The sequence below is a fragment of the Natrix helvetica genome, assembly GCF_964273705.1.
Source record: "Natrix helvetica genome assembly, chromosome: 5".
NCBI classification, from domain to species: domain Eukaryota; kingdom Metazoa; phylum Chordata; class Lepidosauria; order Squamata; family Natricidae; genus Natrix; species Natrix helvetica.
The window spans coordinates 13,110,622-13,126,728 of NC_138551.1; the positions used below are offsets into that span (position 1 = coordinate 13,110,622).

General features: G+C 44.0%; 1 protein-coding gene across 4 annotated transcripts in view; it reads left to right on the forward strand.

Moving 5' to 3' along the window:
• Positions 1-810: 810 nt before the first annotated feature.
• GNB4 (G protein subunit beta 4) overlaps positions 811-16,107 on the forward strand; it is a 50,662-nt gene continuing 35,365 nt past the window's right edge. For 2 of the 4 annotated variants that reach the window (XM_081955565.1, XM_081955564.1), the window contains exon 1: positions 811-997. The gene's annotated coding sequence lies outside the window, so the exon portion shown is untranslated. Of the gene's footprint in view, positions 998-11,989; positions 12,153-16,107 lie in introns of those variants that run through there. The other 2 variants (XM_081955563.1, XM_081955562.1) reach the window with 2 other exon arrangements.

A 16,107-nucleotide genomic window follows, 5' to 3' on the forward strand; every position in this document is an offset into this window, starting at 1 on the left:
CAGCTTTCTAAAAAAAACCCGCACGATTTCTTCACTTTGCCCCATTTATTTAGCTCACCCGAACGTGGGCCGGTTGTTGGGTGTTGGGAAAAGCCAGCTTAGATGCCATCACCTCGAGATTCCTGCTACGACGCAAGGAGGAGGATTGAGAAGCAGGCATTTCATTGCAACTCTTACTTGTGCCCAATTGCTTATCTGCAGGCTATATTCAGAGTCAGTAATAAAACCTTTGCAGTCTTATTCTGCATGCAACTCAGATGCCTTTACACCTTTGCAAAAAAGGAGAGGATTTTTCCTTCTTCTTCTTCTTCTTCTTCTTCTTCTTCTTCTTCTTCTTCTTCTTCTTCTTCTTCTTCTTCTTCTTCTTCTTCTTCTTCTTCTTCTTCTTCTTCTTTTCTTCTTCTTCTTCTTTCTTCTTCTCTCCCCCTCCCCATCTCCTTTTTTTTAATTAGTGACCCAACTCAGGGAAGAGCTTGTCAGATTTCTGGAGCAATATTTCCCCACCCTCCTAAGAACAAAGCTTGGGAGACTTTGGACTACGCCCTGCCAGACTCAGCTGGAGAAAGAAATCCTCGCTCTCTTTCTCTCTCTCGCTCTTTTTTTTTTTACGAGCTCAAGTTATCCCAGCAGTGAGAAACGCGCGTCCCCCCCCCACTCCTCTTTCTCTCTCTCTCTCTCTCTCTCTCTCTCTTTAATGTCTTTGACGTCAGAGCCGCGAAACCATAGCAACTGTCCATCACGTTGGATGAGCACACGAGGGAAGTGGGAGAAAAAGAAGGGATCTAGTTCAAGCGAGGCTCCGGGAGCGCTCGGGGGAAAGAGAGAGAGAGAGAGAGAGAGAGAGAGGCACAATGGACGCATTTGTGTTGTGACATTCCGAGCCTTGCAAAAAATCATCATCATCATCATCATAACAACCCCCCCCCCCCAAAAAAAACGCGCTGCAGGAAGAGAAAGACACGGAACGGCGCCCGAGGGGAAGAAATCGCAAGTAGTTGTATGTGTACCCGTGTATCGTGTATGTGTGTGTGTGTGTGTGCTGTGCGCGCGGAGGAGCTGCCGGTCGTGAGAAAGAGGCGCGCGGCATTTCTTAAGGCAACCCCCAGCCAGCCAGTCAGCTATCCACCCCCCCCCCCCCACGAGCCTCCTGTCGAGTCCGGATCGGCGTCGTCACTCCAGTGGCAAGCCGGGGGTCGCCACGGGATCAAAAAAAGAAAGAAATCCACCCACGTTGCAGCGGGAGGATCTCCAGGGCCGATCACCGGCTCCCCGTTTCCTCCCCTTTGGAACAAAAGAGACGGGCGCAGCACGTAGCCCCCCCCTATCTGCCCACGGCAATTTTTATTATTATTATTATTATTATTATTATTATTATTATTATTATTATTATTATTATTATTATTATTATTATTATTATTATTATTATTATTATTATTATTATTATTATTATTATTATTATTATTATTATTATTATTATTATTATTGAATAATCTAGGATCTTTTTCCCGGTGGGAAACCCTTCCACCTCCCCCGCCCCTTCCACCCACCCATCACCCCTTCCCCGGATCCTGGATCTCTTCGCGTCCTTGAAAGCGCGCGGTGGTTTCGGGCTGGGCGGAGGCGTGCAGCCAGCCCTGCGGCTCGCGGGGCGCTTCTTGGGGAAGGGTGGTGGTGTATGGATGGGATGTGGGTGGGTGGGTGGGTGGGAGCGAGTCCCCCCACTCCCCGATCGCCGCGTCCCTCCCGCCTCGCCCGGACTTTCTCCGCAGCCGGCGGCGTTTCGCGGAAATCCCAGGGGGCGGATCGGAGAGAAAGGGTGGGTGGGTGGGCGTGGCGACGGCTCCCTGCCGCAAGGGAGGGTGGACACCCCCACCCCAAGTCCTCCTTCCAATGGGGTACCTGCTGTTTCAAATTGCGGGGTTGGGGGTCCCGGGACAAGCCTAATTTGCGGGTCCCGGGGTTTGAATTCTACCAGGAGGAGGAGGAGGAGGAGGAGGAAGAAGAGAAGAGAGCGCTCTCGCTTGAGAAGTTGCTGCTACAAGTGGTTAATAGCACTAGCAATGGCACTTAGACTTATATACCACTTCGCAGTGCTTTTACAGCCCTCCCTAAGCGGTTTGCCGAGTCGGCCTATTTGCCCCCCAACAATCTGGGTCCTCATTTTACCCACCTCGGAAGGATGGAAGGTTGAATCAACCTTGAGTCAGCCCGGTTAATTAAGATCTCCCGGGTCAGAAATCGGCCAGGTTCAGACGTTTAAAAAGACCTCCTGCCTTTCCCACCTCCATCGCTTTTTTTTTTTTAACAAAAAAGAATTATCTCTCTAATTTCTTCTTCCCTGAAACTTGTCCCGCATGTCTTGGAACATGGTTTGTTTCACGCTTATCAGTCCGTTTGGGGGGGAATTCCAGGAATGAGACGGTTGGTTGGTAGTCTTGGGTGAGGGGGGGGGGGAAGCTCGTTCGTTCTGGATGGGAGAAAGAGGAGAATCCAGCAAACAGGTGCCTTGCCTGTTTTGTAAGTTGTGGCGTGCCGCACAAAAAAATCAGGGTGCGACGGTTGTCCGCATTCACCGTGTTCTGGAATTCTGCCCCTTCTTCAACGTTTTCTTGCAGACGTTTCATGACCCAACTAGGGAACATTATCAGTGTTAGAAGGGAGGGGTGTTTGCAGAAAGGAGGAGGAGGAGGACTGGGGTCCTTGGTTGGTTGGGAGCCCCAGATCCACACCTTGCAAAACAACCAGACACGAAGAGGCTCATCTGGATGCCCGCAGACTCCCCCCCCCCCAGGTGAAGCTAAATGTAGAATATTTTTTCTCTCTCTCCCTCGTTCTCAAAAACGGTGAATTAAAACTAATAGTTTCCAGCCATCTCTTGGTTGTATGGCAGGGGGCTCTTAGGGTTATTTGTAGAATGGATCTATGGACTGTGAAACATTTTTTGGGGAGGGGCAACCGGACCTGTTTAAAATGAAATGACATTACAGTAATTTGCAAGCCCTGGGGTGTTGTTTTTTTAGCACTTTGACACTTAAGTTCTCCCAAAAAGATGCCTAGCAATTCTTTCATGTTTGGTACTCCAAGCGTTTTAAAAGATGCTCCTTGATTTGCTACCTAGGAGGGGAATCCTGTTAGTGACCATGTACATTAAGACATACAACTCTTGTACTGGTAAAGTGTATTTTTTTCTTCTTTTTCACTTATCCCGGTTATTGGAACTTAGCTCAGGTGTGGGCATTTATTTATTTTTTACAAATACAATTTACATCAGTTTGCATGTATTGACTTTGGGAAGGAAGTCAAATGCATTTTGCATGTGGGTTCTACTGAATGGATGGGCTTGTTGTTGCCCACAGATGGATAAGCAAATAGTCCCAATACAACAGTCCTGTGTTCCAAAACGCAGAGAGGTGTTTGGTTTTTTTTGCAGACAATATGGTGCCATTTCTCACCACTTCTGGCAGAAATGATGCAGCAAAAGGTGTAGCCTTTCAAGCGTGAGAGCAGCCGTGCTTCTACCATTTTGGTTCCAGAGAATGTGGAATGCAAACTAGATGGAGTTATTAACTCTTAATCGAAGCTTAGTAAAAAGATTATAGTCTTCCTCATCGCACACAGTGCCATGATGGGAGAAAAGCAAGGAGAAAATCATTGCTCTTCTGTATCACAAATATTAACGGAACAAGGCCTTCCCAGGCCATTCTTATTTTGAGCAAGAAGCACATAATGGTTATGGAACCTCAAAACGTTTTAGGGAATTTCAGGAAATAACATTTATTTAACGTCTTTAATTTATTTCAAAATAGATTCCTGAAGCACCTGACCCAGAGCCCTGATGTGAGCCAATTCACGTTACCTACTCGCTATATATACATAAAGTTGTCAGTCCTTCTTTGTTAAGTTTGGATCCCAATTGTTTTATCAGTTTTCCAGTTTTTTTTCCTTCTTAGAAAACCGCCGTATAAAAGATATATGATGCATTTCGGATGTTGCAACTGATTTTGATGCATCAAAGACTGGCATGCAGTCTATTGATAAGAAGCCTCTTATCAACAAATAAAGCTTTTGGTTGCTTTTAATCTCTTTGTTTTGAATTTCTTTCTATTGATAAAATTATCTGGGATCATTTTTCTCACAAAACCTCTGACGAGATTAAACGGACTACGTTTAACTCTAGGGTGGTTTTTCTGAAGCATTCGATGGGAGCACGTAGAGCAGTTTTAAAACGTTTTCTCCCGTATTTCATGGAGCAATACAGGGGATATGAAAAGACTACAAACACGTTAAAATGCCAAGTTTTTGAGATGGGGGGGGGGGGGAATCCGATCAAGATAAATCACTTCAGGATCCCCCCCCCACACCTTTAGTATAACGTGTTCCCTATAAGGTTTTCCACAATTTAATGGAAAAAGAAACTGAAATCTTTTATGGGGGGAAAAATAACAGTAGAATGTACAATAATGTAGTTGCATAAGTGTGCAAACCCTCTTATTCATAGGGCTTTGGCTGTGTTCAGAATTAACCAATTATGTTCAAATTGATATTAAATACTATCAGTGGTGGGTTCCGGATCCCATTGCAACTGGTACGCTACAGCGGGGCCCGGCATCCACCATGCATGCATACTTACCGCCTGCAACGCTCCAGCTGCTCGGTGGAGCGTCGCGCAGGTGCCGTATGCTCTGTGCGCGAAAGCCCTGATCGGCTCAAATAGCGGTAAGGAGAGCGGGAGGGTGAGTGGGCCCTCCGGAGCACCATACCAGAACGGTACCTGGTGCTTCCAGCAGGCACCGGTACGCCTGTACCAGGGCATACCGGTCATATCCCACCGCTGATAGTAGTACACCCCTGCCATGAATTGAAGTGATTGATCAATTTGCAAAGAGCTTACAAAGGGATTTCATTTATTGGAAGATATCAGTCAGAAGAAGGATACTAAAAATTTCCAAGGTATTGGACATAACCATTGGTATACGTTGAAGACAGTCATCAACAAGTGGAGGAAATATGGCACCACAGTTCTTAGAACTGAATATCTCTCCAAACCTGATGGGAAAACAAGAGAACTGGTCCAAGAAACTGCCAAGAGGCCTAGAACAACCTTAAAGGAGCTGCAGGAAGTTCTGGGAAGTACTGGTTGTGTATTACGTATGACAACAATCTCCTGTATTCTTCTTATGTCTGGGCTGTGAGGCAGGGTGACAAGACAGAAGCCTTTAATTACAAAGAAAAACATCCAAGCCCAGCTACATTTTGCAAAAAAGACCTACATCAGGTCTGGCAAAGGCATGTGGCAAAATGTGCTAGGTTTTGACGAGACCACTTGAACCTTTTGGCCATAATTCCAAAAAGTATATTTGGCACAAGGGACGTGGTGGCTCAGTGGCTAAGACGCTGAGCTTGTCGATCAGAAAGGTCGGCAGTTCAGCGGATCAAATCCCTAGTGTCGTGTAATGGAGTGAGCTCCCGTTACTTGTCCCAGTTTCTGCCAATCGAACAGTTCGAAAGCATTGTAAAAACGCAAATAGAAAAATAGGAACCACCTTTGGTGGGAAGGTAACAGCGTTCCATGCGCCTTCGCCATTTAGTCATGCCAGCCACATGACCACGGAGACGTCTTCGGATAGCGCTGGCTCTTCGGCTTTGAAACAGGAGATGAGCAACACTCCCTAGAGTCAGGAACGAGTAGCACATATGTGTGAGGGGAACCTTTACTTTTAACTTTATATTTGGCACAAAAACAACACTGCACATCACTAAAAGTACACCATACCCCCAATGAAGCATGATAGTGGCAACATGCTTTGGGATGCTTTGCTTCAGTTGGAACTGGTGCTTTAATCAAGGTGGAGAGAATTCTGAATAGTTCCAAATATCAGTCAATTTTGGCACAAAACCTTTAGGCCTCTGCTAAAATGCTGAGGTTGAAGACGAATTTCTCTTGTCAACATGGGAATGACCCAAGACATACCTCCAGATCAACAACATCATCAAAAATCGCTTCACCAGAAGATCAAAAGTTATGGAATGGCCCAGCCAGTGCTTGGACCTGAATCCAATTGAAAATATGTGGGGTGACTTGAAGAGAGGGCTGTGCCCAGGAGACGCCCTCATAATCTGACAAACTTGGAGCACTTTTGCAAGGAAGAGTTGAGAAAAGATTCCCGAGCCAAGATGTCCATCCTAACAGGCTACCCCAAAAGACTGACTCTGTCAGAAAATCAAAAGATGATTCAACAAGGTGTATGTTTTAAGGGTGTGTACCAGGAGCGGGTTCGTACTGGTTCAGGCGAACCAGTAGTGGTATTTTGGCCTTGGTTGGAGAACCGGCAGCGACACAGGCTGGCCACGCCCCGAACCGGTTCCCTGGTTGCCGCTGCAGTTGCCAGAATGTTTTTTAGCAATGTTTTCATGTTCTGCGCATGGGCAGAACAATCGCACAGTGAAGCAAACTGACAGCAATGCAAGCAGCAACCCACCCCTAGTGTGTACCCATACAATCACCCTACTTCATGGTTTTTTATTATTTCCCCCCTAAAAGGTTTCAGTTTATGTTTCAATTGAATTGTACAACATATATTTTATATTAAAAGGTGGAAAAAAATTCTGAAGTGATTTATCTTGGTCTGACTTTTTTGCCTTTCAAAAAAGCTGGCCTTTTTAACAGGGGTGTGTGGATTTCTTACACCCAGGGTATATTTTTTGCTATTGTTTTGTACATTGGGGATTTAATTTACCTCTCATGAATAATCACCAGGGGAATGGTAGAAACGATTGTTTAAAAGAAGCTATGGTGATGCGGTGGCTCAGTGGCTAAGAGGCTGAGCTTGTCGATCAGAAAGGTCAGCTGTTTGGTGGTTCGAATCCCCAGCGCCGCGTAACAGAGTGAGCTCCCGTTACTTGTCCCAGCTTCTGCCAACCTAGCAGTTCGAAAACATGTAAAAATTCAAGTAGAAAAATAGGAACCACCTTTGGGAAGGTAACAGCATTCCGTGAGCTTTCGGCGTTTAGTCATGCCGGCCACATGACCACGGACAGCAACATCTTTGGACAGTGCTGGCTTTTCAGCTTTGAAACGGATATGAACACCACCCCCTAGAGTCGAGAACAACTAGCACATATGTGCAAGGGGAAGCTTTACCATTACTTATGGTACTGTACCTATCTCCTTTTTTTAAATCATGAAAATGGTTTTTATGAGATGGGTAAGGCTTAGTTTATGTGCCTGACGCCAAGTTGTACTGTTATGAGTTTGGCGGAGGTTTGTACCAGTGGTGGGTTCCAGATCAGCCTGCGCATGTGTCTTAGCGCCTCCGTTAGCCTCCGCAATGCTCCAGCTTCTCAGCGGAGCGTCACGCAGGCGTTGTACATGCCGTGCGTGTGTGCGGAAGCACTGAAGACTTAAAAGACCGGTAAGGAGCTTGGGTGGGTGTGTGGGCTCTCTGGAGCACCATACCGGAACGGTATCCGGTGCTCCGGGCAGGCTCTGGTACTCCTGTAGCAGGGCGTACCGCCTGCAACCCACCACTGGTTTGTACCCATATAAATGCTTTCCTAAGACTTCAATTTTAGCCCATTGCAATAAACAGGCCTTGCATCCAAGCAAACGTGCAAAACTGTATAGCAGCTGATTAAAAATACTTATTCCCTTTGTTGTTGATTATGCCTGCCTTCTGATGGACCAATGAGCACTCTGCCTAAATCAAACATTTGCACACTCTTAATCTCTATTAACACGTCCCACCATGCATAGGGCAACGAGTGGCAGACAAAGTTTGGCTGGTTCTCTCAGTTCCGTTCTTGACATTGGGCACGGTGCCACACTCTATGCCAACACATTAGATACAGGTCTCCAGGGGAGAAAGGCTTCGTATGCACAACTCTAGGCTTGATTAATTCCATTCCACACGATGAAGCCGGATTTGATCAGGTTACCAGCTGCCCCAAAAGTATATGCATAATGCTGTGCGGTACAGGTGTAGCATTATCCTTTGGAGATACCCATTTGTCATGATTTCATTAAATGTGATTTGATGAGGAGGTGGCTCAGTGGCTAAGACGCTGAGCTTGTAGATCAGAAAGGTCAGCGGTTCGAATCCCTAGCACTGCGTAATAGAGTGAGCTCCCATTACTTGTCCCAGCTTCTGCCAACCTAGCAGTTTGAAAGCATTGTAAAAATGCAAGTAGAAAAATAGGGACCACTTTGGTGGGAAGGTAACAGCGTTCTGTGCACCTTCAGCGTTTAGTCATGCCGACCACATGACCACGGAGACGTCTTCGAACAGTGCTGGCTCTTCGTCTTTGAAACAGAGATGAGCACCGTCCCCTAGTGTCGGGAACAACTAGCACATATGTGTGAGGGGAACCTTTACCTTTGCAGTAAAAACATACGCAATTTGACTATATGAATTTTCCCAGAAGTCCAACTTTTAATTCAGTAAGGTTAATCATGTAACATACTCTGTGGATGACTACTCACAAGTAAAATTCCCATTTTTAATGGGTTAGATCAGGAGTCTATAAACTTGGCAACTTTAAGACATATGGACTTTAACTCCCAGAATTCTTCAGCCAGCCATATTGGCTAGGGAATTCTGGGAATTGAAGTCTAAAGTCTTAAAAGGCAACAAAGTTTGGAGATGGCTTGGTTAGATTCCCAAGAAGGATGTCATGCTTTTACACTTTTCAATAGAAAGAGATAGGGATAGGAAACGAACTATGTACATCTAAAAATACAGTTTTATTAATATTCGTATCGGCTTGAACCTGCTTCTCTGTAGTTTTGTTCTATACATTTTGCCAAAATGCACACAAAGAACAAGTCCAGATCTTCCTTAACCAAAGTCTTTTAGATATCTAAAAACTTAAGACCCCTTCATCTCTCTCTCTTCAGTTGTCTTCTGCAAGTTTTTTAAAACTATTTTTTCACTGGACTTTCCTAGATAGCCTCCTCTGAACTTTTTCCAATGTTTTAAGACTGCCATGCCCAGAATTTGGGTCAGTCCTAACCAAGGCAAATTTAGAATGAGATGTTTGCTTGCCATGATCTGGATTCGGTGCTTTTATGAATACGTCTCAATATCACATTTGCCTTTTTAGCCATTGCGTCACACCAGGCTTTTTTTCACAGGTAGTCGTGCCAAGCCAAACCTCTCCCATTCTGTATTTGTGCTTTTCACTGTCTTTTTTTCTTTCTCAAATGTGGGGCTTTGAACCTTCTGTCTTCTCATGTGTTAGCCACTACTCCCACTTATGTCCTCCATGTTTTGTCATCACCCCCTGACCTCCCCTCCCCCCCTTTATCCAGATCAGTAATAAAACTGCACCAGTCAGGAGTAGCGCTCTACATAGAATAGCATTCTCATTCATCCAGCAATGAATCTATTTAACAGTTGTGTTATTTAGCCAATAATCTACAATTTTATTAATGAGCATGTCCTTAGGAGAGGCTTTGGTAAATGCTTCACTGAGGTCAAGATATACTCTTATCTACAGCATTCCACCAATCTATTACAGCTACAGGTGGTCCTCGACTTACAATAATTTACTTAGTGACTGATCGAAGTTACAACTCTGAAAAAAAGTGGCTTATGACCGTTTTTCATACGTACGGCAATTGCAACATCTCCATGGTCACATAATGAAAATTCAGATGCTTGAGAACTGGCTCATATTTATGACGATTGCAGTGTCCCCAGGGTCATGTGATTTCCCCCTTTGCGACCTTCTGACAAGCAAAGTCAATGGGGGAGCCAAATTCACTTGACAACCTTGTTACTAATTTAACAACTGCAGGGATTTCTTTAAACAATGGTGGCACAAGAAAAGTTGTAAAATGGGGCAAACTTCACTTGCTTAGCAACATAAATTTTGGGCTCAATTGGGGTTGTAAGACGAGGACTACCTGTATTAACTGTCAAAATGGTAAATGATTTGTTGGTTATAAGCCCATATTTAGTTCTTATTAATTGTTAGAAGCCTAAGCAAGTGGTCACTAACATGATGTTTAATAATCTGGTCCAATACCAGAATAAATGCCTTTCTTTTTTCCTCCTTCACTTTTATAAAGGGACATTTCCATATCTTTCTATCTTTGCAATAAGTCTAAATAATTCCATTTTGTTCAAACTTTCTCACCATTTTCTTTTTCTTATCGGTTCCATCCAACTATGACTTTTTCTTCTTCTTTTTTCCCCTTCCTTCCCCTTCTTCTTCCTTTATATAATTGTTTTGCAATTCAATCCTCCCAAAACCACTTCCATATATTTTATATTAAATCAGCTTCCATTCATCTGTGATTCCATCTTTTCTTCTTTTATCACACACACTTGACACTATATTTTGCATGCGAGAAATTGAATTATTTTAAAAGATAAGTCTACTTTGCTAAGATTATTCTAGCAAATCAGTAAAAAAGCATTTCTTTTTCTCATATAGGAAACAGCAAAATTTACATACTTACCATTAAATGTATAAATTTGTTTCATCCAAGCATGGCAAGATTTTTCATACTGATTTAAATGTTCGGACTAATCTTAACCATTCAACGCTGCAGTTCTAGTGTCTACAGAAAAAAAGTGTGGCATTTGGGCTGAGACAAAAAACGCAAGTTTCGTTAGCTCGGTTAATCCGTGCTAAACCATGACTTGTTTATCCATGGCTTATGGAAAAAATGAGAGTTGGCTGGGTTTGCATAAAGAGGTGGAAAAACCAAAACCACAATTACGGCTTGCTTAGTCAGGGCCATCGCATGAGATGAAATGTTCTTTATTGTGTTCCTTGCCCTCATGGAATAGAATGGAACAGAATTCTTTATTGGCCAAGTATGATTGGACACACAAGGAATTTGTCTTTGGTGCATATGCTCTCAGTGTACGTAAGGGGAATAAAAATACATTCATCAAAAATCATAAGGTAGAACACTTAATGCTAGTCATAGGGTACAAATAAGCAATCAGAAAACAATCAATATCAATATAAATCATAAGGATACAAGCAACAAAGTTATAGTCCTGCAGTTATAAGTGGGAGGAAATGGGTGATAGGAACGATGAGAAGACTAGTAGTAATAGTAATGCAGCCTTAGTGAATAGTTTAACAGTGGTGAGGGAAATATTTGTTTAGCACAGTGATGGAGTAGGGAAAAAACCTATCCTTGTGTCTAGTTGTTCTGTGCAGTGCCCTATAGCATCGTTTTGAGAGCAGAAGTTGAAACCAATTTATGTCCAGGATGCGAGGGATCTGTAGATATTTTCACAGCCCTCTTTTTGACTCGTGCAGTCTACAGGTCCTCAATGGAAGGCGGATTGGTAGCAATTGTTTTTTTCTGCAGTCCTGATTATCCCCTGAAGCCTGTGTCTGCCTTGTTGGGTTGCAGAACCAAACCAGACAGTTGTGGAAGTTGCAGAACGATTGTTCTGATTGGCACCAGGTATTGGGCTTCAATCTTATTTTTTGCGACTCGTTGTTATGGGTCTCCGGGGCGGGGAAGAAGTGGCACGCGCGGAGTTATTGCATTAAGCCTAGAATACAATAAACCAAAAATAAATGCATGCTTAGCATTGCTAATAAAAGGCGCCACCCGCAGCATTTTTTTTTTAGTACCCTGACCCCGTGCAAGAGTGAGTCAGGAACCGCAAGGAAAGGAGACCGGCTCTTCCTTCCTTCGACCCACCGGGCAGTGAGTCGATCTAGCCCAGCCTCTCTTTCTTCCACGCTTTGGCGGGGCCGGGCGGGGTTTGCCGAAGAGACGGGCGTCCCTTTACCGGCTCTTTTGTCCCGCTCTGGTGACGCGTTCCATTAGGAGCCACCCCGGGGGGGGGGGGGAGCGAAGGCGCGCCTAAAGATCACAAACAGCTAGGCTGGGGCGGTACCACTCCGCGTAGTAAGTGACGTCGGGAAGGAGGGAGGGAGAAGGGAGGGCGGTCCCGGCGCCTTAAAAGTTGTAGCCGCGGGCGCTGTTTCGATTGGCTCTTTCGACGGCGGTGGGGGCGGGCACGGAGCGTTGACAGGCAGGTTTCTCGGCCACGCCCCCTTTTTTTCTTTTCCTTCCCCCCCCACTCCCCTTCCTCCTCTCGCTTCGCTTTGGCTGTAGGAGGCCCCGGACTGGCCTGCTCGGCTCTTCGGCGCCCGCCCGTCTTCCTTTCGGCCAGGTGGGTTGTGAAGTAGGTAGGGGAGCCCCCGCGGCCGTGCTCGGCTCTGGGAGCCGTTGGTTGGGTTTTCTGGAAGGCAAAGCCCCCCCTTTTCCCGCCCTTTTCCAACCGTGTTTATTGGGGGGGGGGGAGGCTTGGGAAAAGCTATGTAACCGGCGGCGCCCCCTCCCTCTGTGGGTGTGGGGTGTGGGAGGCGGTCGTGGGGAGGGCAAGGGTCGCCCACTCAGCCCCCTCGGCAACTCCCGTGGCTCTTGGGTTGGACTACAACTCCTATGCTCGGCCTGGACTACAACTCCTATCCTTTCTCGGCCTGGACTACAACTCCTATCCTTCTCTGCCAATCCCTCTTTACCTTGGGTGGGGGGGAAATGGGCGTTTTAAAATTCATAAGAGGCCTGGGTTTTTTTGGAGATGGGGGGGAAAGAGGAAGAGAAGCGGGATTTGGACTACAACTCCTATCCTTCTCGGCCAATCCCTCCTTATGTTGGGTGGGGGAATAATGGGCGTTTTTAAATTCATAAGAGGTTTGTTTTTTGGGAGGGAAGGGGAAGAGAAGCAGGAATTATAAGGGGATGAAACTCGTGTTTGGGGGGGTCTGCGGAGGGGAGTGCTTTTAATGTGAGAATGAGGAAAACCCTCTCCCCAAGATGGGTCCACTCGGGTTCCAAGACCAACATGGGAGTCCTAGAAGCCAGGATTGGAGAAAGAAAGTTCAAGCCTTTTCAGTGCTCAAGGCCTACCTCTCGGGGTTGTTGTGTGTCTGGGAAAGGATAACAGGGATGTGAACAAGCCAAGACCTGTTGCTGTGGGAAGGGAGGGGGGAAGTGGGGGGTGTATAGAAATAAACGGCTGCCTGCCGAGCGTGCACAACAGTAGTCGACTGTCGGTCCCAAGAAGAGGCTGGCGCAGGGTTGTGGTGGTGTGCGGGTTTTGTGCAAAGCCTTCGTGCGAGACAGTGTGAGCTGTGTGTCCTTGGGAGGAGAGAGAAGGAGGGGAATTTTGAATCAAACTATCATCAGGGCAAAGCTTGCACTGGTTTGTTCCTTTTGTCTGTCATCTTTTTTCCCACGCCATTAAAAGCGTTATTTCATCCTTTCCCCAGGAAAGATGTAGCTCCCTCTCTTTTATCAAGTACAGGGAGTCCTTGACCAACAAACGGTTCGTTTAGTGACTCTTCGAAGTTACAACTTTGGCACTGAAAAGGGGGACTTGTTAGCGTTTTTCCACACTGAACAACCGTTGCAGCATCTCCCTGGTCACGCGATCCAAATTTGGACGCTTGGTCACTGGTTCATATTTGTGACAGTTGCGGGGACATGGGGTTGTGTGTGAGGTCCCCTTTTGTGACCTCCTGACAAGCAAAGTCAGTGGGGAAGCCAGATTCACTTCACAACTGCAGTGATTTACTTAACCACAACTGTAGCAAGAAAAGTTGTGAAATAGCAAAACTCAACAAATTTCTCACTTAGCCACATAAATTTTGGGCTCAGTTATGGTCTAAGTTGAGGACTACCTGTAAAGAATTAAAATAGGGAGAATAGTAAAAATGTAATTGCTGTTATTGTTTGGCTGAAAGAGCATTGGAATCTATTGAATCAGTTTGTTGGTTTATTGGATTTATATGCCCCCCTTCTCCCAAAGGGGTCAGGGTGGTGTACAGCATTTTAAAAAAATACATATTACAAAAGTTAAAAAGGAAATTAGATAAGAGTATCAGCTTGCCGTGGCTGGGTGTGAGCAATCCGCCTTGCTTTGCCGTCTTCAGACTTTTTAGTACGCGGACTGCTTGAGCACAAGGAGGTGTGTAAGGGAATGGTTTTTGTTAGAATTGAGGTTGACTAGGCAGAGTAAGACACCTGTCTGCAGAAATACTGGCTTCGAAATGCTAGATGATTGCCATACACTTAAAATCAACAACTGTATGTGCAGCGTATGTTTGCTGACTTTACTCCATTTGTAGACATGACTGCAATACAATAAGGGTGGTGCTATGTGTGAAATTGTCTTTACTGTTCTGAAAAATCAAAGCGTTTCTTTGCGGCTTGTGGCCAGCCTTGAGGTGTGGGTTGCTTGCATCTGTGGAGCTTAACCAAGATGTTGTATTTCATTGCAAGTACCTATAGATAACCCATTGAATTATGTAACACAGATTTCTCATCCTCTTAGATGGAAAATATTGGGAATGCTATTTTTTTAAAAAAAACATGGAAATATGTCATATTTAAAAAAAATCTCATCTGAATTGCATCTGAACCATTGAGTTACGCATAATATTTTTAGGATGCTTAACTTTCTATTATATTTTTGAAAACAATTTTAGGTCAAACAACAGCGATACAATCAAAATAAAAATGAGAATATATGTGTGTGTTGTATATAATAGACATAAAAATGTTTATTAAGATTACATGGCCCTTTTCCTTTTTTTAAAGTGTTGGTTTGTGCTTTGCTTTGCAGGATTTAAAGCTATCTGGAACTACTGTTTTCCAATAAAAATACATGAAAAAACATGAACTATCTGATAACTTTAGTAATTTGACAGTTTTTAAAATAGTTTCAACATGTTTTAATTTTAAAAAATAGTTTTATAATGGTTTGTTGCAAGATGCTTGCTTTTAAGAATGGAGAAGGTCTGGTTAAATGTGGAAACATGTATTTGCACCATGAAATTTTGGGTCAAATTGATGCTTAAAATATTGCACTCATCATTCATGTGGAGAATGACATTCTTGTCTGTTATGTGTGTTGCATCCATGCTGAGTCACAGCAGGCCATTCTGCACATAAGGGTTTTCTGAAGTTAGAATATTTATCCTGCTAAATTGGCATAAATATTTATTAATGCAATTCAGATTGGCTTCCTTGCTCCCAAGGGCTTCCCACTAGAGATAGCTCAGTATTTCATTTATTAAAAACTATACTACACTTACATGTCTAATGAGTAAAATGCTTTTGTTTCTAACAGAATTGGCAGTAATAAAAATTAAAGCAGTACTTCGATCCAAAAGAAAGGGGATAGCAACCAAGTAACAGAAATAGCACTAAAGTAAATAAGATATTGGTATGTCATAGATATTTAGGCGGTCACAGTGGTCTTTTTTTAAAACAAAAATCCCGTAATACCTAACATCCAGCCCAACTGAATAAGCATTTCCATCTTGATTATGCCATATTCTTCCTCTAGATTCTAGAAAGATAGCATGCATGACTATTTCAGAGAACTTTTAGAAGCATCTAATTATTATTTTTTCTAGCTAATGTTTAGGAATTGCCTCCTTTGAAAGACCAGAGAAAATAATACTTTGCAATTAAAGATGTTTTGTCGAATTCTGGGAAGATACTATATTAGAAGTAGAGAATGGCATTGTGAAATTGGGAGCATAAAACACAGCCATCCTGTCACTCTGATTGCAATATTCATGGTAGTTCCATATGTAGGATTGGGCGGAGTTGTGGTTATATAGGTAGTCCTCGATTTACAACTACAGTTGAGCCTAAAATTTCTGTTGCTAAGCGAGACAGTTGTTGAGTTTTGCCTCATTTTATGCATCACTGTAGTTAGGATATGCTTGTTAAATGAATCTGGCTTCCCCATTGACTTTGCTTGTCAGAAGGACACAAAAAGTGATTTCATAAATCCTGGCACACTTAAACCATCATAAATACCCGCCAGTTACCAATTATCCGAATGTTGATCACATGACTGATCGCATGTGGGGATGCTGCATTGGTATAAGGGTGAGAAACTGTCAAGTCACTTTTTTCAATGCCACTGTAACTTTGGACAGTCACTAAACGAATAGTTGTAAGCCGAGAACTATCAGTAATTATCAATTCAAAGAATGCAGAAACTGGGAATGAGAAACAGTTTGAAATTAAAACAAGGAAAAGAACCAGATTAAAACAGGGGGTGTTTTTGGTGAAGGATGAAAGTAAATAATACGACTTCAAGTCCC